We start from the raw sequence: 24,984 nt of genomic DNA, 5'->3' as shown, positions 1-24,984 counted from the left end.
ATTTCGTACACGGAGAGGAAGTTATATTACCAGTCAACTAAATTTGACTAGTAAAAAATTAAATATTATTGATTAAATCTAACATTAGTAAGTGAAAAATTACACATTATCAACCAATTAAATTTTACCAGTAAATAATTAAATATTACCGGTCAAATCTAAATTTATTAAGTAAAAAATTAAATATTACCCGCCAAATCTAATTTTAGCTAGTAGAAATTTACACATCATCAACAAAATAAATTTGGTTAGTACAAAAATTAAATATTACCAATATTACCGACCAAATCTAACTTGGGTCCGTAATAAATTAAATATAATGGCTGATCCTGTCGGGAAGCTGAGAAGACGAACCTGCCGGAATGACGTGTCTGGAAGGTTGACCGCATCCCCATGACCCGGTTGATGATCTGTCCGCTGCGTTGACCAAGTCGTCTGAAGTCCTCCGGGCAACTATACCTGCAGCCAGTGACCGGGTTGCCCCGGTCTCTGGTACCTCGATGCTCGAGGCGGATCCCACAAATGCATAAGCAGCCGCATAATAACATGATAATAAAATAAGCATGAAACGAGTGCAATGACATACCCTGGCCCAGGGGGGCGCCCTCGGATGGATCGGTGAGCCGATCGTGGTGCTGATCTAGTCATCGTGTGGCGGCATGGGATCTAATGCAGCAAGGGTCCCAAGAGATGGCTCGTAGGCCGGATATGGTAACAGCACCTCGGCGGGAATATCACAACGGCTCATAGGCCGGCGTACAGCACGCAGGTCGGATAGTGCAGATGACTCACAAGCATGATAATGGTGTGACGAATGAAGTACCCCAGCTCGATGGCCGGACATAATCTCGGCGCGATGGCCGGAAGAAGCAAACCTAAGTCCTCCGGATGGCGATTGTCCCGTGGGTGACAAAGGCGGCTACGAGAAGCAGCGGCGTCACCCACAGCCTCCGGAGGCGGGAGTGATGGTGAAAGATGCCGCCGGCAGCTGGGGAAGGCGACTGCGATTGCCTGAGGCAACACATGCTGAGGCAGCAGACATGGTCGGCGTCGGCAGTAACGAAGGTACCCTCTCAGTTCCGGCAGGCGACGACCGGCAGAGATGTCAATTGGAGGTATCTGCCGGCGAGAAGAGAAAGCGGCGACCGTGGGCGTGGAGGGGGAGATCTCCCGTCTACAAAACTGACGGCGACCAAAAGACGTCCTCCTCTTCTTTGCGGCGACACTAGAATGATGAAGCTAGAGGGAAGAGGATAGAGGAGCAAGGAAAGAAAGTGCCGGCGTCTCCGTCGTCGCCGGCGACGAACACCAAAAGGAGAACCATCCTCCTCGGCTGGCGGCGTTCCCCCAAAACCCCCCCTCCTCCTCTCTAAAACACGAGCCGCCTCTCCCTTTAAAGCCCTAGCTTGTAAAAAGACCTAAGTGCCCCTGTCTTTTCCTCCTAATTTCCTCTCTGCCACTCAACTATATCCGGATCACAAGCCTCCTCTTCAAGTCTAGTCGAAGGAGGCGTGAGTCCGACTGACTGGACAGTCTATTGTAAAGAATTGAACCGCTATCGATGTCAAAGCCAAATCGCTGAACCAATAATATAATGTCGCTCGAGCGGTCGCTATAATAGTGGTGTCGTAGGAGATGGTAACGATACCGAGCGGACCAAGTCTGTAATCGGACCAATTCCGAGTGCGCAGCCGCGAAGATACCGACCGGACGATCGAAGTGCTGTCGATCGGATGGATAGACGCTAGACGGACGCTGTCGTGCGAGCGATCGAAATGATGCCGATCGGATGAATAGATGCTAGATGGACGCTGTCGTGCCAGCGATCGAAATGATGCCGATCGGATGGATAGATGATAGACGGACGCTGTCGTGCCAGCGATCGAAATGATGCCGATCAGATGGATAGATGCTAGACGGACGATGTCGTGCCAGCGATCGAAATGATGCCGATCAGACGGCTATGAAAGTGCTGACTGCGCAGCCTCAAGAATAGTCCACGGGCGATCGTAAGGTGCCACCCAGCAATCGAGTGAACTAAATGGAATGATGCCGAGTGACCGCATCACTCGTGAGTCGATCGGAAGTGTAGCCCATGAATCGAAGGCTCGTGGAGGCGAAAGTCACGAGCCGAACGGGCACATAACCTATATTCTGGTTTGAAACCAGTAGAGATACTCTTTGTTCGCGACCATCAGAGATAGCTCGACCCCGATCGGGGGAGATAAGAAATACGATATGCTGATAAGCTGGCTCGAGGCCAGTGATAATCGCTCGACCCCGAACGGGGGAGATAGAATATCTGAAGCTGGTCCGAGACCAGTAGCGACCGCTCGACCCCGAACAGGGGAGATAGAATATCTGATAACTAGTCCATGCAGCGGTCTTCAAGCCGGGGTTTTATAGTCGCCGGTTCGACTCTACGGTTTAACGTCTAGGCTAGACGGTCTTCCAGCCGGGGGTTTTATAGTCGCCGGTTTGACTCTACGATTTAACGTCTGGGCTAGACGGTCTTCAAGCCGGGATTTTTATAGTCGCCGGTTCGACTCTACGGTTTAACGTCTGGGCTAGACGGTTTTCAAGCCGGGGTTTTTATAGTCGTCGGTTCGACTCTACGGTTTAACGTCTGGGCTAGACGGTCTTCAAGCCGGGGTTTTTATAGTCGCCGGTTCGACTCTACGGTTTAACGCCTGGGCTAGACGGTCTTCAGGGCTAATTCAAACCCGGCCGATCGGCTCGGGGTCTTCGCCATCGAGCCTGTGGCTCGTATATAATCCACCCGGCCGATCGACTCGGGGTCTTCGCCATCGAGCCTGTGGCTCGTATATAATCCGCCCGGCCGATCGGCTCAGGGGTCTTCGCCATCGAGCCTGTGGCTCGTATATAATCCGCCCGGCCGATCGGCTCGGGGGTCTTCGCCATCGAGCGTGTGGCTCGTATATAATCCGCCCGGCCGATCGGCTCGGGGGTCTCCGCCATCGAGCCTGTGTCTCGTATATAATCCGCCCGGCCGATCGGCTCGGGGTCTTCGCCATCGAGCCTGTGGCTCGTATATAATCCGCCCGGCCGATCGGCTCGGGGGTCTTCTCTCGAGGAACTAATGCAAATCATATAACTGACATAATAAATAACGGGAAAACTGACCGGGGTCATGAGAATGGCAGAACTTTCCGGCATCGTCCATCTTCACGTTCCAGATCAGACGCGTTCCCACAGATGGCGCCAAATTGATCCTGTCGGGAAGCTGAGAAGACGAACCTGCCGGAATGACGTGTCTGGAAGGTTGACCGCATCCCCATGACCCGGTTGATGATCTGTCCGCTGCGTTGACCAAGTCGTCTGAAGTCCTCCGGGCAACTATACCTGCAGCCAGTGACCGGGTTGCCCCGGTCTCTGGTACCTCGATGCTCGAGGCGGATCCCACAAATGCATAAGCAGCCGCATAATAACATGATAATAAAATAAGCATGAAACGAGTGCAATGACATACCCTGGCCCAGGGGGGCGCCCTCGGATGGATCGGTGAGCCGATCGTGGTGCTGATCTAGTCATCGTGTGGCGGCATAGGATCTAATGCAACAAGGGTCCCAAGAGATGGCTCGTAGGCCGGATATGGTAACAGCACCTCGGCGGGAATATCACAACGGCTCATAGGCCGGCGTACAGCACGCAGGTCGGATAGTGCAGATGACTCACAAGCATGATAATGGTGTGACGAATGAAGTACCCCGGCTCGATGGCCGGACATAATCTCGGCGCGATGGCCGGAAGAAGCAAACCTAAGTCCTCCGGATGGCGACTGTCCCGTGGGTGACAGAGGCGGCTACGAGAAGCAGCGGCGTCACCCACAGCCGCCGGAGGCGGGAGTGATGGTGAAAGATGCCGCCGGCAGCTGGGGAAGGCGACTGCGGTTGCCTGAGGCAACACATGCTGAGGCAGCAGACATGGCCGGCGTCGGCAGTAACAAAGGTACCCTCTCAGTTCCGGCAGGCAACGACCGGCAGAGATGTCAACTGGAGGTATCTGCCGGCGAGAAGAGAAAGCGGCGACCGTGGGCGTGGAGGGGAGATCTCCCGTCTACAAAACTGACGGCGGCCAAAAGACGTCCTCCTCTTCTTTGCGGCGACACTAGAATGATGAAGCTAGAGGGAAGAGGATAGAGGAGCAAGGAAAGAAAGTGTCGGCGTCTCCGTCGTCGCCAGCGACGGGCACCAAAAGGAGAACCATCCTCCTCGGCTGGCGGCGTTCCCCCTCCAAAACCCCATCCCCAAAACCTGATCCCACCTTAAAACATGAGCCGCCTCTCCCTTTAAAGCCCTAGCTTGTAAAAAGACCTAAGTGCCCCTGTCTTTTCCTCCTAATTTCCTCTCTGCCACTCAACTATATCCGGATCAATGGCCAACTCTAATTTTGTTCAGTAGAAAAGTACACATTATCGACTAAATAGATTTGATCAGTAAATTACTAACCAAATCTAACTATGATCAATCAAAAAAAAACATTACCGACCAAATTTAATTTTTACTAGTAGAAAATTACATATTATAAGTTAAATATATTTGATTAGTAAAAAAAATTAAATATTACCAACCAAATCTAACTTTAGTTAGTAAAAACTTAAATATTACCAGCCAAATCGAACTTTGGCTAGTAAAAAAATACACATTACCGGCCAAATTTAACTTTGGCCGGTAAAAATTAAAATTGATGGCCAAAATAAATTTGGCTGGTAATTATAATTATTTACCAGCTAAATTCATTTTGGCCAGTAATTTTAATATTTACCAACCAAAATAAATTTGGACAGAAAATATTAGCTGGTAAACCTAACTTTTCTCATAGTGTATCCATGCATGTTATTTACAGATGATATTATTTTGGCAGATGAGACATATGAAAGAAACACTATAAGTGAAATGTTATAAGCCCTGGGGGTAAGATTGCTCGATAAATTCGGACAACACCTCCCTTTTAACAATGACAAACGAAATATAGATATATAACCTCAAGGCAATACAAGATCGATTGAAAAACAAACACAATCATGTAAAATAAGAAACTAGACTGTGTACCGGTACGATTTATCCAGCAAACACATGATAGACAAAAAGGACATCACAAATCCATAAATCCACACATAGATTATACAATACATGAATTAGTTCGGAAAGCCAAAAATACGAGTACGAGTATCAACATAAACAAAAAAAAACTCTCAATGTGATGTGGGACTGGCAGCCAGGATCTCTTAATGACACGACATGTCATCTACCTGTTAATCTGAAAACAAAAGGGAAAGTAAGAGGTAGTGAGTATAACATACTCTGCAGGTACAACAATATAGTGCATTATAATAGCATAAGGAGATGAAAGGGTGCAGTATCAAGAAAATAGTTACTACAGAAGTAAGATGTCACTGTAATCGAAGCATAACCACAATAATAATACTCCATTAACCTGCTTAATTAGGTATGACCAATAAGTCGGGAGTACATATTGTACCTTTAAACTTGCACGAACATATGCATAACAAGCATATAATAAGTCTTGACTAGATCAAACTGCTACCATGACTAGATCTGATGATCAATCAAGATATATATAACTAGTCCCTATTCGCATGAGAATGCTCTACCACGGATGATCCCGTGGGCTGACAGGATGAGGTAGCTGTCTAGCTCCCCAACCACTGACTGCAGAAGAACGTTATACCACGGATGGACTCGTGGGTAGTCAGGGTATGTAAACAGTCACTATCTACAGGAGAACGCTCTACGGATGGTACCGTGGGCAGACATGATAAATAAGTAACCACTGTCTGCAGGTGAACGCTCTACCACGGATGGTCCCATGGGCAGACAGGATAAATAAATAACCATTATCTGCGGGAGAACGCTCTACCACGGATGGTCCTATGGGTAGACAAGATAAATAGACAGGCATTGTCAGTGGCGTAGCCAGAATTTTCAATGAGGGGCGATTTTCACCATCTAAAAGCCTAAATTTTAAATTTAAGGAGATGAAATGAACTAAAATTCGAAAATTTCGAACATAGCCCTTAGTTCTAGTTGAAACAATGATCTTCCAATCTCTAAAGCTTATTTATGATTCAAAGTTGAAAAATTATTTATGATCTTACTTTCTTATAATAACCATCCTAATTAACAACCTAATAAAATAAAATTTATACTTTACCGCTCTTCTTCAATTAATGAAATATTAAAAGAAGAACGAAATAATTTACTCCTCTTGGAATATTATTATTTTTGAGAAAAATAGAGAAGAAAAAATAGGAAGGAATAAGCAAAAGAGGAGAACTATACCTTATTTATTAACAACCTTGACTAATTTCGGTGAGTTTGGAAACAATAGAAAGAGAGTAAGGCAAGACAAAATATGACTATTCTTATGGTGCCAATAAAATCCTAAAAAACACGAGAAGAGGAAGATGTGAGGGCAGAGGGTTGCTCTTGTTACTGAAAGAGGGTAGTAGCTGATGCTACATTTTTTGTTTACCGGAGAAGATAAAAGAGAAGAAAAGAGAACTCTTGTGCTCGAGAAGAGAGGAAAAAGTGGTAAGTTTACTACTATTGGAGAAGAAGCAAATGAGGAAGAAGAGGAAGAGAAAAATAAAAGAGAGGGATGGACGAAAAGGTGACATAAGGTACAATGGGTTGGGGTTGCAATATGCTTACAAGGAAAAGGGTGAGAAAAAAAAATGAAATAAAAATTACTAAAAATATATCCTAATTTGTTTTAAATCGATCAAACTCGTTTAAATCTTAAACTTGGTTCGGCTATAACTTAACCAAATCAACTCCAAATCAATTCTTTTTTGAACTAACGTAATCCTTATCTCGCACCTACCTGTTAGAGTTAGTTCAAACCTGATTCAATTTTAATTTAGCGCTCTCACTTCGTGATGATTTAGTTCATCCATTTATTATTATATACTTTATTTTTAAAATTCAATACTTAATATTTCAAGTTGTGATATTTCCTAATAAAAGCAGTATCGATGTATAACTTAAGTCGTGGTCTTTTCAAATATGTGATCAACTTCAATTTTTGAAAATGAACGGTGATGAATCAGCCCATCAAAGTGATGATAAAGAATTTCAAATATATAATATTAATATTTTAACAAAATGTGAGAGGGGGTGATCGCACCCCTCTCATCCATGTGGCAACGCCCTCGGACACTGTTTGCCGGAGAACGTTCCACCACGGATGGTCCTGTGGGCAGACAGGATAAATAAACAACCACTGTCTATAGGAGAACGCTCTACCGTGGATGATCCCGTGGGCAGACAGGATATATAAGTGCACAAATTAAAAAATGATAAGTAAGGAGTAACAATCACATTCAAGAGTGAATTCTGCTAGCTATTCGGTGGTATGGTTTCCCTAGCATATCAAGTATAACAACGATTATTGATGACTCTCTCAACCACGAATAGGAAATAATGGTCAACACTGGGTATAACAATGTATTGACAGAAGGGTCTAACCTCACTAGCGTTTAGACATGAGCCTAAATAACAAACAAGGTCTTGTAGGATACTCGATATCCTACACTACAATATGACATTACCAACGTATAGGCCTAAGCTGAAGTAACGGATAAGGATCAGGTAAAATACTCAATATCGTACACTACGGTGTGGTCCTACTAATACTTAAGCATGAATAAACATCAAACGGGTATCTTAGTTCAATATTCTATATTTATGTTACTGTATAGTATTGCTAGCGTGATAGTCCGAGCATAAACAGTCGCAAATAGCGTGGGTAACAATAAGATTGCATGAATCTAAAAATAGACTAAAATATAAGATGAAGCAGTGAAAGGTCGAACTTAAGAAGTAACGTTGAGTGAATATCAAGATAAAATACTACGCAATGAATACAAATAACAGGATCATGCACTAAGTCAATGAACAATAAAAGCAAGGGAAGAAAGTACCCGCCTTTATCTGTTGATCGTGCTAGACAATCCCACATTGAAGAGCTCATCTCGTATCCATGTCCAGCAACACAGGATATATATTATAGCTAAATTCCACTTAATGATCCCAATCCAATTAAATAACCATGTTTAATTTCACCTAATGATCCCAATCCAATTAGGAAACCTTAATTCATCCACCTTACCAATCTAGATATCAATTGTAACCAATCAATCTATGAATCCTTTAATCCCTCTTAACGTAGCAATTAAATCAATTGTCAATTCCCTAACCAAATTGATTCAACATCACCGAGTACAACATGAGATGAAATCAAAATCATAATTGAATCCATCTAATTTCCCCATATTTCGTTCACATGTTAACCTAGGTTTCCATAAGGAAATTAATGAACAAAGCATGGGAGATAAGAGGTTTCGTTACAACTGCTTCCCCTCTTCTCCAGCAGCAGTTTACAGAGGCGGCAAACGGAAGTAGATCTGCTATCCAGATATGATGAAACACTGCTAGTGGTCACAAGGCTAGCCACTGCAGTGGCTAATGGTGGTGGTCGCAAGCTGCTCGGGGTAGCTGCGATGGCTGGAGCAGAGGTGAGGCAGAGATGTAGTCGGCAGTCTCGACACCAACCAAGAGAGCAGCAGAGATGGCGTCGCCGAACTGGAGAGCTGACAAATGGTTGCTCGTGGCCGAAGAGGGGCCGAATACAAAGAAGAGGAAGATCGGTGGAGGTTAGGGCATAGCTCGGAGTAGGAGAAATAGACACTGCTGCCAGGCTGGCCTCGGCACCGTGAATGGACGACAATGCTCCAGTACGAGGAGGCAGCGACGGTCAAATGGTGCCGGCGAGATTAGGTAGTAGCGTCGGGCAGATTCATGTGAGGGAGAGGGGAAACGGGATTCAGTGAAGAGGGGCCGATGGGCAGCACCAGCGTTGCCTGTCCACTGTCCTGTGAAGAGGCAGCGACAGATCCATGTCGCCGATGAAGAGGAGGAAAGGATCGGTGGCGACAAGCGGAGAGAAAAGGGATCGGGGGAGAAGAATCGGGGGAAATGAAACAGAGATGAGATCCTTTGACCCGAAAATGGTGTGTCCCCGTATCCCCTCGCCGATCGGACGAACTAAATCACATCTCCAAGATGCAGTGTACATCATGAAAATATCATAACGGTCTGATCAGCGAGGGGACACGGGGACACACCATTTTTAGGACAGAGGATCTCATCTCAATGAAACGACCAAGGAAATGAAAACTTAGGTTTTCATTAATATACTTAGGTTAATTAAGTAAATCAACTTCTAACCTAATTGATATTTCACTCGGGCTTTGTAGATTTATCCTTTTAAATCATGTTATACTTCCGTTTAAATCCTAATTTTTTTTAAAAAATATAATAAGATCATTTCTCTAATAACATTTAGGCTACATTTGGTATGATGTAATATGCCTTGTAATGTAATCAGGATTACATTATAAGGTTGATTATTTTGTTTGTTTTAACTTTAAACTTGTAATGTAATGTAATCTTGATTACAAAAGGTAGTGAAGTTTTGTAATCTAGATTACAAAACAAATACTATGTAATCCGATTACATTACGAGGTCACTGTTTAACCAAAATTTAAATGTCGAATATACCCCTAGTCAGCCATCGCCCGTCGACTGCCGTCGCCGCTGGTCGCCTACAGCCATCGGTCGCCGACCGTCGCTGTTGGTCGTCGACCGCCGCCGCCGTTGTCGTCGGTTGTCGCCGACTGCCGCCGGTCACCGGCCGCCGCAGATGGCCGCAAGCTCCGACAGAGGTGCAGTGGTTGTCGGTAGAAGTCGCAGGATATTTTTATCATTTTATAATAATATGAATTACATTCCTTATAAAAAATAATAGAAATCAAACAAAAGAATGTAATCACTCTTGTAATCAAATATTACATACATTATATTACCAAACGTAGTAATGTAATCAAGATTACATTACAAATTTGATTACATTACAAGCTCGATTACATTACACCCAACCAAACGTAGTCTTACTATTTAATTTGTTATATCTTACATTAGTAGAGCAAAAGAAGAGTATATATAGAATTTAAATTTAGTAATATTAGATGTAATGTGACAATTATTAAGATATGAGATGATAAGTTTTCTTGAACTGAGAATTTTAAGTATTTTAGATTATTTTTGAAAAACGACAGAGAGATTAAGAGAGATGTCTTACATAAGATACAAGATGATGTCAGATATTTATGTGATCGTAAAGTACCTCTAAAACTTAAACGAAAGTTCTATAAAATGACGATTAGACATGCTATATAATATGCACTGAAGATTGGGCTATGACTCAAGCAAATGAGCATAAGATGAGAGTTACAAGGATGAATATGTTAAAGTGGATGTGTGGATATATGAGGATGAACATGATAAGAAATGAGAGCATTAAAGAGAAAGTCAGAGTTGCATCTATTGAGAGAAAACTCTAAGAGATGTTTAAAATAATACAGACATGTAATTAGATGACTAATAAATGATTTAATTAGGTGATGTGAAACTATAATAAATACACAAATCAAATAAGGAAAACAAAGATAAAAGGACTTAGTAACAATAAAATAAAATAAAATTTATTTAAATATAGATTAGAGTAAAATGTGATATCGTTCATTCTAAGTAACCCAATATCATCAGCCTCATGGCAAGATATAAGTAGGTAAATTATGGGAGTATTAAGGGAGTGTTTGGGAGAGCTTGTGCTTATTTAAAAGTGAATATTATAGAGATTATTTTGAAATTAGTAAGAAGTTAAAGTATGGAGTGTTTGGAAATAGAAGTCAAATGCTAATACAAGTTAATGTTTGAGTATTTGATGAATAATTACTTTTAACTTAATTTTTAGTTAAATGATAATAATATCCTTAAATTATATAAATTAATCTTTTTTAATTATTTAAATATAATTTTAATACACCATCATAATTTGTTAAATGATAATAATATTCTTAAATTATATAAATTAATCTTTTTAATTATTTAAATATAATTTTAATACACTATCAATAGCGTGTTTATATAATTATTATTATATTTTGAATATTTATCAAAATTAGCTTTTTAAACATGAATGTTTGAAAAAATATATAATATTAATAAAATATAAATATAAAAAATAACAAAATTTATATAAATATACGAAGATATATATAAAAAATTCTAGAAATGCAAATAATATAAAAATATAAAATATTACATACAAATAAATACTTATAATAAAATATAATTAAAATTTTATAAATAATTTGAAAAGTGGTGTGACTGAGGAGAGAAATTAGTCAAAAGTAGGGTGATAATTATATAAAATTATAAATTTATTATGTACATAAAAATTAATTTTAAATTTTAGACTAAAAGTAAGAAAAAATAATAAATTCGTACTTTTAATTTTAAAATAAGAATTATAAAAACCGAAGATTCTTCAAAAACTGTTGATGTACTCATATGGTCGGATACGATCTAACTGTTGTTGCAGTATTATTTCACTTTTTTAAGAAAATAAAACAAAATAAAAAAATTGATAAATAAATCCAATACAAACTTTGTTGGGGAAGAATGGCTTGGATCCTCCCATGTTGCACCTTCTCATACGATTAGCAGGCACCATCATCCGTCTGCGTCGAACGAGAGCCCTGGCACTCTTTTCCCATCGAGCTACTCGTCGCCCAATTCCTGCACCCGGTATTTTAATCGATCAAGTCGTTGGGGTCCATTTTGCCTTCCAATAAGCACACCGGTAAACGGGCAGCAGTATCTGCTCCGGCGAAGCAAATGTTTCAGTTCCGCGGGCACTTACTCGACACGTGTCGAGAAGAACCTACCTCCACACGCAATTAATTAGCAGGCAGAGAGTTCGACGACTACGCGATGAGTCTTCTTCCACCGCGAGCATTTTGCGGGGAAAGCTTCGGTTTGGTGATTGGAGTATCTCTTGTTCGTTTGTTAGGGTGCATTTGTAGTGTTTTTTTATTTTTGCTTAGATTTTGAGGGTTTTGTTGTTCGATGGTGATGATTTTAGATGATTTGATGCGATCTGAGGGATCGATAATGGTAGGTTTTCGAAATTTTGCGGGGATTTGGAAGGTTTTGGTGATTAGAGGTGGAGGAGAAGAGGCTTTGGGAAGGATATGAGCGAGAAGGAGTTTAACAAGCATATCGTCGTGGGAGGAGGAGGAGGAGGAGAGGCGAAGGGCGGCGGTGAAGGAGGAGGAAGTAGTTTGGCCCGATAGATGTCAATGTACCCGCTGACGTTCTACGAGTTCCAGAGTTCGTTGGGGGGGAGTTAAGAAGGACTTCGGCTCGATGAACCTGGACGAGCTGCTGAAGGGCATCTGGACCGCGGAGGAGAGCCAGGCGATGGAGGGCACGACTGCACCTGGCGTCGGAAATGCCGGCCTCCAGCGGCAGGGATCCTTTACTCTCTCTCGGGATCCAGAGGAGGTCTGGCGGAACCTCCTCTATCCAGCCCAAGCCGCGGCGGCTCCTGCTGCAGCAACAACATCAACATCGGCATCGGACGCTGGGGGAGATCACCTTGGAGGAGTTCCTAGTCATGCTGGTGTGATCAAAGAGGAACCAGCTGCCATCCTGCGGCCGAGGCCTATGGGTGATGCCAGCAATAGCAGCAGCAACCGTACAAAAACGATTGGCAATGTGCACTTCAGCAATCTTCCTGTTGTGAGCAATGCCGCCGGTTGGCCGAAGCAGTACAGATGCTGTTGTCAGCCACCAGATTGCTAAAGGTGCCGCAGCTAATTTGGTGATGACGGTGTGGTTGAATTAGGGAGTCCGTCTGAAGGGGTGTCCTTGCAGGCTTGGCAAAGCAAGGATGAGTAGTGGAATGATATCTGGAGCTGTTGCTTTGGAACTATGTGCTGTGGAGAAGGTGTTTGAGAGAATACAGAGGAGGAGGATTAAGAACAGAGAGTCAGCTACTAGTTCGCGCGCCAGGATGCAGGTTTGCTATCCACTGCACATTCTTATTGAACTACATGTAATGCAAACTCTCTATCTCGTATCTAAAATGATGATATGCTTTTGTCTCCTTTGAGAATTAGAGTGATATAGTCTTTTTATAGCTCAATGGAGGAACAAAATCCAAGTAACAAACTCCAAATAGTTGGGAAAAGTAGGGTTATGTAGCAAACTCCAAATAATGGGGATAAATAGGGTTCTATGATGTTGATGGTGATAGAAAAATGGATTGAGAAGTTTTGATGCAAATCGTATGCATTCTATTCAATTCTTAAGAAATTATAAATTGAATAGACAAAATTACAGAAGCGTACAAGAATCCATAGTATGCATTTGATTCTGGGCAAGATCTTCAATTTGCAGATTTTCCTTAGTATTTAGAGAGTTTTGTTGATGAGGAAACAAAAGTATCTATTAAGTCTAAATAATAACCCGTGTTTAATAATAATCTAAAATGCCCTATTGTTTCCACCTCAACCGACTTGTCATCACCCACATAAATGCATCTTTCAGCATCAGTTGACTTTCGGTAGCTCAGGCAACCCTGCATTGAAACACTGATGTTAATAGTAGCACCAGAGTCTAACCACCAAGTGTTTCGAGTCTCAATGTAAATCTTATGCATTCTATTCAATTCTTAAGAAATTATAAATTGGATAGACAAAATTATGGAAGCGTACCAGAATCCCTAGTATGCAGTCAATTATAGGCTAGATCTTCAATTTGCAAATTTTCCTTAGTATCCGGAGAGTTTTGTCGACGAGGAAAGAAAACAAAAACATCATCTTCAAACTGGGACCATAACCCTTATTTATAGAAGTCTAAAATTGCATATTTCTAATTTGGTCCCTCAACAAATTAGAAATTGCACATGGTATCCACATTAATATATTCATAACAATTAAACCTTTAAGTAATATTCCTTAATCATAAATTTGATCACATTAAATTATGACTTATTTAATTGATGACATTAGACATTTATAATTACCCAAAATTCTAATAATCTCCCACTAGGTCATATGTGTAAACTTATAAATGTTAACCTTAATGAGCTCATAACTTTTGTCATCATAGCCATAGGGCTTCCTTAACAATCTCATCCATTAATTATATAGACATAGGATCAATGTAGTATTCGTTGTATCTTTCATAATTAAACCATCAATGGTCACGTACATCAATATAATCAAATGACATAGATCAATTATGAATATGTGGCATGAAAATTACATGCAAGGTGATCTATTCATGTCAATTTTCAACTGGTCCACTTTAACCAAAGTGATATCAAAACTTTTAACTTAATTTACCAAGTGTAGTGAAGAGAATATTGAACTTTATATCTGATCAGAAAATCTTTAAATACATAAGTTTCACCAACATAACCAAACTTTATAGAAGACATATATAGTACAAACTCCCACTAGATCTAGATTTCACCAAATTGAATAACTCCCATACGAGTGGTATGCTCATAGAAGACATTGGGTGATAAACCCTTTGTAAAAGGATCTGCTATCATGGAGTTTGTGCCTTTGTGTTCTATCGAAATCTGTCTACTTTGTACTCTTTCTTTCACAACAAGGAACTTGATATCGATGTGCTTCAATTTTGTCGAGCTCCTATTATTGTTAGAATACAATACAACTAATCTATTGTCACAAAATAACTTCATTGTCTTGCAACCCTTCCCAAAATACGCAGCATAGTGACAAAATTTTTAGCCATATTCCATGATTAGATGCCTTGTAACATGCTATAAACTCTGCCGCCATAGTGGAAGAAGCTGTTAGTGCCTGTTTGACACTTCTCCAAGAGATAGCTCCACCGGCCAACATAAAAACATAACCTAAAGTGGATCTCATGCTATCTTGGCATCCCGCAAAATCAGAGTCAGAATATCCCATGATCTCAAGAGTATTTGACCTCTTATATGTGAACATGTAATCACTAGTTCTCTTTAAATATCTCATTACTCTCTTTGCTGCTTTCCAATGATCCATTCTTGGGTTGCTTAAATATCTGCCCAACACTCCAACAATGTACGTAATATCCGGACGCGTACAAACTTAAGCATACATAAGACTTCCTACAGCCGAACCATAGGGAATCTTTTGCATTTCTTGAGTCTCGAGGTTTCCTTTAGGGCATTGTTTAAGACTAAACTTGTCTCCTTTAGCGACTGGGGTGTTACCTGGTTTGCAATCTTGCATGCCAAATCTTTTAAGCACCTTATCGATATAGTTCTTTTGCGATAATCCAAGAATACTTCGAGAACGATCTCGGTGTATTTGGATTCATAATACAAAAGATGCGTTATCAAGATCTTTTATTTCAAAATATCTAGATAGAAATTTCTTGGTATCGTTTAACATACATATATCATTTGTGGCAAGCAAAATGTCATCAATATATAGAACCAGGAAGATATGCTTACTCCCACTAAACTTATGATACACACAATCATCTACCACATTCACCTCAAAACCAAATGAGATTATTATTTGATGAAATTTGTAGTACCATTGACCAGATGCTTGTTTTAATCCATAGATGGACTTCTTAAGTTTGCAAACCATACTCTTTGGATCTCCTGATACAAAGTATTCTGGTTGCACCATATAGATTGTTTCCTCAATGTCTCCATTGAGAAAAGCTGCCTTGACATCCATCTGATGGAGTTTCATATTGAAGTGTGCGACAAGTGCTATGATCGTCCTTAAGGAGTCCTTCATTGAAACTGGAGAATATGACAAGTTCCCAAATATTATTGTCTTGCATTGACTTATATTCCTCATTCATTGCCTCAATCCACTTTTGAGAATTTGAATCTTGCATGGCTTGACGAAAATTGATTGGATCATCCTCCACCATACCATTATTTTCCTCATGTTCTTGAAGTAGTACTATATAATCATCCGAAATAGCACTCCTCCTTTCTCTAGTGGACCTTTATAAAGGCACTTGTTCTACATACATTGGTTCTTGAGGTTGTTGAGTTTGTCTTTCTGGGAGTTAATTAACAATGTCTTGTTGTTCTTGTATTACATTTTGATCACTGACAGGAATAAAATCATGATTATTATCTGAAGAAATCATAGGAATATAAACCATTTCCTCTTGAAGAGTAGTGGGAATACATTCCTCCTCAAAAACAAGATCTGTTACTTTATTCTTCCCCCCAAACTCAATATCCTCAAAGAACGTTTTTCCCGTCTCAAAGATGATCTTTACTTTGGGATCATAAAACTTATAGCCCTGTGATCGCTCAGAATATCCAATAAAGTAGCTACTCACAGTTCTGCAGTCCAGTTTATTTTCATGTGGCCTTTACGGTCTAGCCTCAGCTAGACATCCCCAAATATGAAAATGTTTGAAACTTAGGCTTTCGCCATGTCCAAAACTCAAAAGGTGTTTTAGTAGCTGCTTTAGTGGGTACTCAATTTAGAATGTAAGTTGCTGTCTTTAATGCTTCTACCTTGAGTGACATTGGTAAGGTTGAATGACTAATCATACTCCTTACCATATCCTTAAGAGTTCGATTACGTCGTTCAACTATACCATTTGTGCTTGGTGAGCCTAGCATGATGTACTGTGGGACAATTCCACACTCCTCTAGGTATTGAGTAAAAGGTCTTGGACGTTGCTCACCTGAACCATCATATCTATCGTAGTATTCACCACCATGATCAGATCTAACTTTCTTAATTCTTTTGTCTAGTTGGTTCTCAACTTCAACCTTAAATGATTTGAAAACGTCCAATATTTGAGCATTCTCATAAATAAGAAATAGGTATGCATATCGAGAATAATCATCAATGAATGATACAAAATATTATTGACCATTCCAAGAAGGTGTTGGAAATGGTCCACAAACATTTATATGTATCAATTCCAATACTTCTGTATCTCTATATGCACCATCTTTCTTTCTTTTGGTTTGTTTGCCCTTAATGCATTCAACACAAACATTTAGGTCTGTAAAATCAATGGAGTGTAAAATTCCATCCGATATAAGTCGTTCAACTCTATTTCTAAAGATGTGTCCTAAACGTTTGTGCCATAAGGCACCTGAGTTTTCATTATTAAATTTACGCTTAGTACCACATGATTCCATGTTTAGGGTTTCAGTATAAGAAGCATTTATATCAAGCATATATAGATTGTCATAAATTATAAGTGAACCACTTCCAACAACAATAGAATTAATAGATAAACTGAATTGACCGTTTCCAAACGAACAATAGTAACCTAATTTGCCTAACTGAGAAACAGAAACCAAATTCCGTCTAAATGACGGTACAACAAAAGTATCTATTAAGTCTAAATAATAAACAGTATTTAACAATAATTTAAAATGTCTTATTGCTTCCACCTCAACCGACTTGCCATCACTCATATAAATGCATCTTTCAGCATCAGTTGGCTTTCGGTAGCTCAGGCAACCTTGCATTGAAACACTGATGTTAGTAGTAGCACCAGTGTCTAACCATCAAGTGTTTCGAGGTACTGAAGTTAAATTTTCTTCAGAACAAACCAAATTGAAAAATGTACCATTTTTCGCACGCCATGCAGGGTACTTAGGACATTGTTTCTTGACATGATCAGGCTTGTTACAGAAGAAACAACCTTTCTTGTCAGTACCCTGCTTTTGTTTCTTCACATGAGGACCTTTAGTTGCCTCATTTTTTCTTTTCTTGCCCTTATCTTTAGGGGTGCTTGCCAAATAAGCACTTTCAGCCTTGATTTGCTTCAACCTCTCTTCCTCTTGAATACAGTATGAAATGAGCTCATTAAGTGTCCATTTCTCCCTTTGACAGTTATAATTGATCTGAAATTGACTAAACTGGTTCGGAAGAGAAATAAATACTAAATGCACAAGCATGCCATCCGACAATTCAAGATTAAGTGCCTTCAATTTTGATGCAAGGTGGGACATTTCCATGATATATTCCCGAATATTTTCCTTGCCTTTATACTAAATGGAAATCAAGCTCTTCAGAATTGTGCTTGTTTTCGCCTTATCGCTTTTGGCAAAGCGTTTTTCAATCTCATCGAGATATTCCTTAGCTTTGGTGACACTATTAGACACCGCGCCCCTAAAAGCTTCAGGTATTGCTGCGCTTGATGATCATAAGACTCATGCTGTTAGAGCGATTCCATTTATCATATTTAGCCCTCAGTTCAAAGGAACTAGCATTTGTAGGAGCAATGGGTTGCTCTGTCCTAAGCGCAAGATCTAGATCCATGCAGCCAAGAACAATTAAAATGTTCTCCTTCCAATCCTTAACATTTGTACCATTAAGGATCGACACCGAACTTAAGTTAGCAGAAATAGTAGCAACACTGGCTGAAAAGAGAAACACAATAATTATAACATAAATAATATGCTCATTTTGAATCAATTAAACAAATGATAAATCCTATCTAAAGATACCTAGTGCAACAACAATATCAAGTCTTTGGAAAGTAGTACTCTTAATATAATAATCAAACACTAACAATAATACATGACAAATAATAAACTTATCTTTGGATTGATTTATTATATGCATTAAACATAACAAATAAAACCTGATAATTGTTACGTGTTTATTATCACAAGTAACTGTATAATTTGTTAAGTATAAATCTTCCTTTGAGCCGATTAATACTCACATAAATATACACATTTACCCTTTATTTAATACCTCAATAATATCTCAATATTTTAAATAAAATCAAATTCAAATAATAGAGGTTACTTTGGTGACATAATTCAAATTTAATTTAATTTAAAATAATAGATATTAATAGAACCCTTATAATCCAATTAAATTATATTTTAAAATAATTTTGATTATTTTATCCAAATAATAAATTTAATGGATTATCTTTAAAGGGGATAAAATAAGGACAATTATTTTACCTATATAATTGTAAACAAACGTGGGTTTGTTTCCTCTCCAAACCACGCAACAGAACGTGGTTTTTTTTAATCCCTTATTGAAAACCATGTTATTTTCTGAAACCACGTAACTTTCAAAACGATGTAATTGTACATCATCTCTGCCTCTTTTTCACCGCACGCCTCCACGCCGCACGAACCGCCACAACCGCGGTTGCCGACCACGACAGCCAACCGACGACATATCGAAGTAGTCGCTGACCCTTTCCATTGTCGGAACGCCGGTCACCTTTGTTGCTGGTGCGCAGAAACAGCGAGAGGAAGCCATAGCCAACTCGCCGGCCAACTGTAACACCTTATCCTGCCCTGGAAAACTACCTCTAGCATGACGTTGTTGTCGGTGGCCCACTGTTGGTCACCTGCGCTCACTCGATGAGCAGAAAATGTGAGAAGCGGCGTTTAGCGTGTTGCCTGCCATCCTGGACGTCGTCACCGGCCTAGGAAACCAGTTGTAAGCAACCTCCCGTGACGCTTTCCCTTCTCCGGTGGAAGTTGCAATGCTGTCGCAAATTTTTTTTAGCCAGTTGCGACACAGAACAGTGCCGAAAATTGCGATGATAAAATAAAATCGCAACATGATATATCGTGAACCAAAACCGAAATTACACAAAGATAAAACTTTGTACCTAAAATTATTTTTCTAAGAATTTAGAATAGAAGACTCTGATACCAATTGATAGAAAAATGGATTGAGAAGTCTCAATGCAAATCTTATGTATTCTATTCAATTTTTAAGAAGTATAAATTGGATAGACAAAATTACAGAAGCGTACTAAAATCCATAGTATGCAGTCGATTCTCGGCAAGATCTTCAATTTGTAGATTTTCCTTAGTATCCAGATAGTTTTGTCAATGAGGAAACAAAACAAAAGCATCATCTGCAAACTGGGACCATAACCCTTATTTATAGAAGCCTAAGATTGCATATTTCTAATTTGACCTCTCAACAAATTAGAAATTGCACATGGTATCCACATTAATCTATTCATAACAATTAACCCTTAAGTCATATTCCTTAATCATAAATTTGATCACATTAAATTATGATTGATTTAATTGATGACATTAGACATTTATAATTACAATTATGATCCCAAAATTCTAATAGATGGATTTGCTAAGGATAACTAACGAGGTTATAAAACAATATAGACAATGACCAAATACAGGGGTTGGGTTAAATACTAAGTATAATACTGTCTTGGTATAAAACTTATAGTACTGACTGAAAAATTGGACAATTTCAAGATAGGGAGATTGGTAATGGTATCCCAAATAAGAAACATGAATAACTGAATGATAAACTAATCGTAAACAGCCACCTCCCTAGGAAGTTTTAAGAATTAGGTAAGGCTCTTTTCAAGTTGTTGATATTTGAAGATTTCGTTTCCTTTTACACATTCTAATATGAAAGACATAGACTATTCCAAATGACTAATAAAATTATAAAAGGAAAATAAAGAACCAACTGCAGTTTCATGGTGCTGAGAGGAATCTCAATTTCATCTACATCAACATGAATAACTTTGTTTAGGAAAGTTATTGAATTAAATTCTAGTCAGACTTAGATTAAGCCTTTCATGGATGAGTTTTTTGTGTTTCTTATTCACTATTGCCTAAGTTAACAACTAATGATTCTAGGTTTTGATTTGGTTTTCTCACTATTTAATTTTGTATGGCCTTTAATCAAGCTTACCACTTAATACAATGGAGTTGCAAACAGAAGTAGTCAAACTCAAAGAAACAAACCAAGAATTGCAGAAGAAACAGGTATTGTCTCTGTACAATTACAATTTTGTCTAATACATGCTAGGCCAACGGAATCTTATGCCAGTTCTATACACATACAGAAATTGGATCAGTAAATAGCTCCCTTTTCTGATAATGGTCTATAATTTTGACAACAATGGCAACAATGATACTTTATATTTGCCATTGTTAAATTGATGGATACTATTTTTCTTTTTAACAATGATTGGATAAATTAGTACTTTGAATACGATTTTACTATCCAACCAAGAACATTATGTTTTTCTAATACGGCTTTAAAAAATTAAAATAATTGAATTTTGGGATCAGATAAAAGCAGATAAATCATTCACAGAGACGATATCTTTTATTAGAATTAATATAGTTGCTCAAGAAAATACTGTTGGAAATTTGAATTTAAATAATATCTTTATTTTGAAAAATCCGAAAACTTCATCTTTAAATGTTTTGCATGCCATTTTTATTAGCTGGATGTAAAGGTGGAACATGTATTAGATAGATGCATCAGATATGGATAGGTTACTTGAATTTGGTCTGATTGATGTGGATAGGTTTATTGAATATGGTCTGATCCATGATTAGTGTATAGTAACCTAGACAAATTTAGGTAACTTTCGAGAACATATCTATCTTAATCTCTCCAACAATCAGTTTAGCTTTGTTTAACTAACATCAACCCTTTGTTTCACTCTATTTTGTCCTCTAAGATTCCCTATTATGATCAAGAGTCTTCTCTTGCTTTTTGTTTTAAAATGCATCTATAGGAATAGGAGGTAAAATTTTTTTGTTAAGAAATTGGCTCTACAGATACTTAGTAGCTTTTAGCATCTATCATCTTTCTTTATTGAATTTCCTAAATTTATTTATTTTGCACTGGTAAAATCTTCTGTAGGATATTTGTTAAACGTTTAAAAATTTTCTGAATTTTTCCAATTTTTGTTGATTGGAAACTAGATTTCTTTCTTATTCTGCTGCCCTGTCTCTGTCTTTGTCAACCAAATTATTGATTGAGCTAAAGCCATCACCTTTTGCTCCTCCTAGCTATTTTGTTTTTTTAGTACTCTGACGAAGCAAAGTGTTCCTCTGGCTGGTCCATCTCTAGGCTTTTAATTAATTGCCACATCCAAGTCCAACCAAGAAGATTAGTCCAAATCTTTTTAAACAGTAGTGGTAGCCATGGTCTCCTAAAGGCTGAAACAATTGGGAAACAAAGAATTGGGACAGAACAGGTCTTCCAACCCTTAATGATTCTAATGGTTCACTCATGGCAGGCAAGCTTTTGCAACCACCATTAGTCAAATGGGTTTGATAGAAGGAGCTTGAGACCAATGTGCATTGTAGCTTATGGCGTTGGATCTTGAGCGTGGGTCTAGTTAAGTCCGGCTTAAAAAAAACATCTATTCTATGGGCCAATGTTGATTCAATGAGTTGGTTTACGTGATCTATGGGCAATTGTCAATGTCGATAATGTGTGGTCTAGGGAGAACTCAGGGTCAGATTTGTAGGGCTATAAACGAACCAAACGTTCATGAGCATACTTAGTGTTCGACTTGTTAAGAATTGTTTATGTTCGTTAATATACACGAGATCAATTAAATAAACAAGTTTGAATAATTCGTTAAACTAAATGAACAAACTTAAACACATATGTGTTTAGCTCGTTCGTGAACAATGTACATAAACAAACTTTGTGAATCATGTTCATTAATGATTTTTAAGCAACATGGTAAATAAATTTTAAAAAAATCAAAATGAATAAATAAGTTTGTATTATCAAGCTTAATAATCAATCAAACAAGCTTGAATAACTCGTTAAATTAAATGAATAAATTTGAACACATATGTATTTAGCTTATTAATATTTATGAATAGAAATTGTGAATTGTTCGTGAACAATCTACACGAACAAACTTTGTAAATCATGTTCATTAATGAATTTTTATCAACATATTAAGATAATTTTTTTCAAAAAAAACTTTCAAAATGAATAAATAAGTTTGTATTATCAAGCTCAATAACCAATTAAACAAGCTTAAAAATATAAAAGTTTCAAACAATCAAATAAACTTGAATTGAGACATCGATAACATCTAAATAAACCAAATTCAAACTCATTGAAAAAAAAGGCCAAGCTAAGCTTAAACAACTATTTCAAGCAAGTTCATTTAGATTCTGCTTAGCTTGACTCGGTTACTTTATCAAATAAGTTTGAATATCATAAAGTTTGGCTCGGCATGGCTCGTTTATAGCCCTGCACGTTTGCCATCGAACCGAACTTGGTTTGGTCTAGTTGAAGCCCGACCTCAAAAGAACATTCATTTTATAGGCCAACATTAAGTCGACAAGGAGCGATCCATGATACATATCGCTCGTGATCAGATTCGGACGACGAGGCCAAAATAACGGTCGATGTTGGCCTCAGGTCCTAACCAGAGCATCAAAGTCGTAATCTTTGCGTGCCTAACTAGCTCAGGCTCCGCGATTCATGCTGATTGCTCTGTAAGGTAGCTATCGAACTGCCACCTCTACATCAGTCGTCGATGGCACGGCAAACGTCGGTCGATCAAAGCTCAAGCTAATACCGATTGATGGCGACAGACAGCTCTTCGAGCATGATCTGATCCCATTTACCTTGCTCCGGTCCCCATCCCTGCCTGAACCACTGCAATCTCAAGGAGGAACAAATGAAGAACAGCCCAGGTGAAGGGTAGGGTCACTGTTCCCTGGCAGGGAGGGGCGCCTTAAGACATGGGGAGCCCACACCTTTCCATTCACTGTTTCATTAGCAAACCAAACTCTCGCAATTACTCCATGTTCGTATCACTCCTATGATTTGTCAATGTTGATGATAGGCAGGAAAAGGGATGGCATATGTGATTCTGTCTGCACAATCCAGGACACGCTGCTTCGTCATCTCTGTGTGGTATGTATCGTAAGTGATCCTCTGCTTCTTCTTTATATCGTGTCATGGTTTAATTTCAGGGGCGAGACAGAAACCATTAAGAGCGCCGATGATTTGGCGAGTTTTGTTGAATACAATAAATGATTCATTTCAATTATCCTGATCGATGATCGGATTGAATTGTCGATCTTGCGTTTAGTTTGTGCATTTTGATTTGTAAAGATTCGATTCGATATCAGTGCATTAATTTAGCCGTTTGGATAATTGCTCGAGGTATGATGTAATAAATGAACTTGTACATGGTAGGTCAAGCTGAGGTGGGCCACTCTGGCTTTGACACCTCAGAGGGGCCCGCTTGTCCTCCTTAATTTCTGTATTTTTAAAATAGCCGAATTATTATTATTATTATTATTATTATTATTATTATTGGAATGGTTAAAATGACATGAAATGGCCATTAAATGAAGACACGAACTCAGCATTTTGATGGTTCAACCACGGCGATGTATCCATGTGAGGAACATTAATGGCATTGCTTGCCGACTTTAATGGTTTCATGTGGATTCTTCCTCACATGGGAAACAGATTGATTTTTGTTTTCTTTATGACAAAAATGAAAGGATGCCTTATTTTATTGGAAGGGGCTCTATTTTTTGTAATTAAAAAAAAACTATCTCGTCAACCCTTGTAATATGATATAATTATTCAATGAATTATTTATTTGATATTATTATTTTTTATCATATGTGTTAGATTTTGAATTGGTCTATCAGTTGTATAAACATGATAAAATTATATTATAACGGTTAAAAAATTATAACTACTATAATATTATAGTAACTATAAATTATAATTACTAGACAATATTGTAGTAGTATAAATTATTATTATTATTATTATTATTATTATTATTTTATGGATTGACTTAATTGGTATATGTATGAATGTTTGCTGTAATAAGTCTTGAGGATAATTTTTAATGAGTGTGAAAATATATCGTCGGGTGTCTAATCTTCCCATGCAAATGACAGCTATGTTAGAGTAAATGTTTTGTATGATTTACCCTCTTTCATAATGTATGATGTCATCCCGAAGAGACCACTAAAATGATGTCTTCATCTTTACAGCTATAATTGTGTTTTTACAATTGTTATTGTAGTTATAATAGTAACTTGTTACAATGTGAATATTATTGAATAAGATAAGTTTGTGGTAAAACAATTATAAAATCATAATTATTATAATATTATAATAATTAAGATTTTATAGTTGTTACAATATTTGATTAATATTGCAATAGCTATAAAATTGTGGGCGAAACGTAAAACTATAAAATGAATATTATTGAACGATTTAAATTCATCAAACCTGA

The 24,984-nt window shown here is 38.5% G+C and overlaps 1 pseudogene; it reads left to right on the top strand.

The window, feature by feature from the left end:
- Positions 1-11,861: 11,861 nt before the first annotated feature.
- Positions 11,862-23,944, top strand: LOC122054724 (annotated as a pseudogene).
- Positions 23,945-24,984: the final 1,040 nt, after the last annotated feature.

The sequence above is a fragment of the Zingiber officinale genome, chromosome 3B, assembly GCF_018446385.1.
Source record: "Zingiber officinale cultivar Zhangliang chromosome 3B, Zo_v1.1, whole genome shotgun sequence".
Taxonomy (NCBI): domain Eukaryota; kingdom Viridiplantae; phylum Streptophyta; class Magnoliopsida; order Zingiberales; family Zingiberaceae; genus Zingiber; species Zingiber officinale.
The sequence above is the reverse complement of the archived record's forward strand: the minus strand, read 5'-3'. Positions and strand labels throughout refer to the sequence as shown.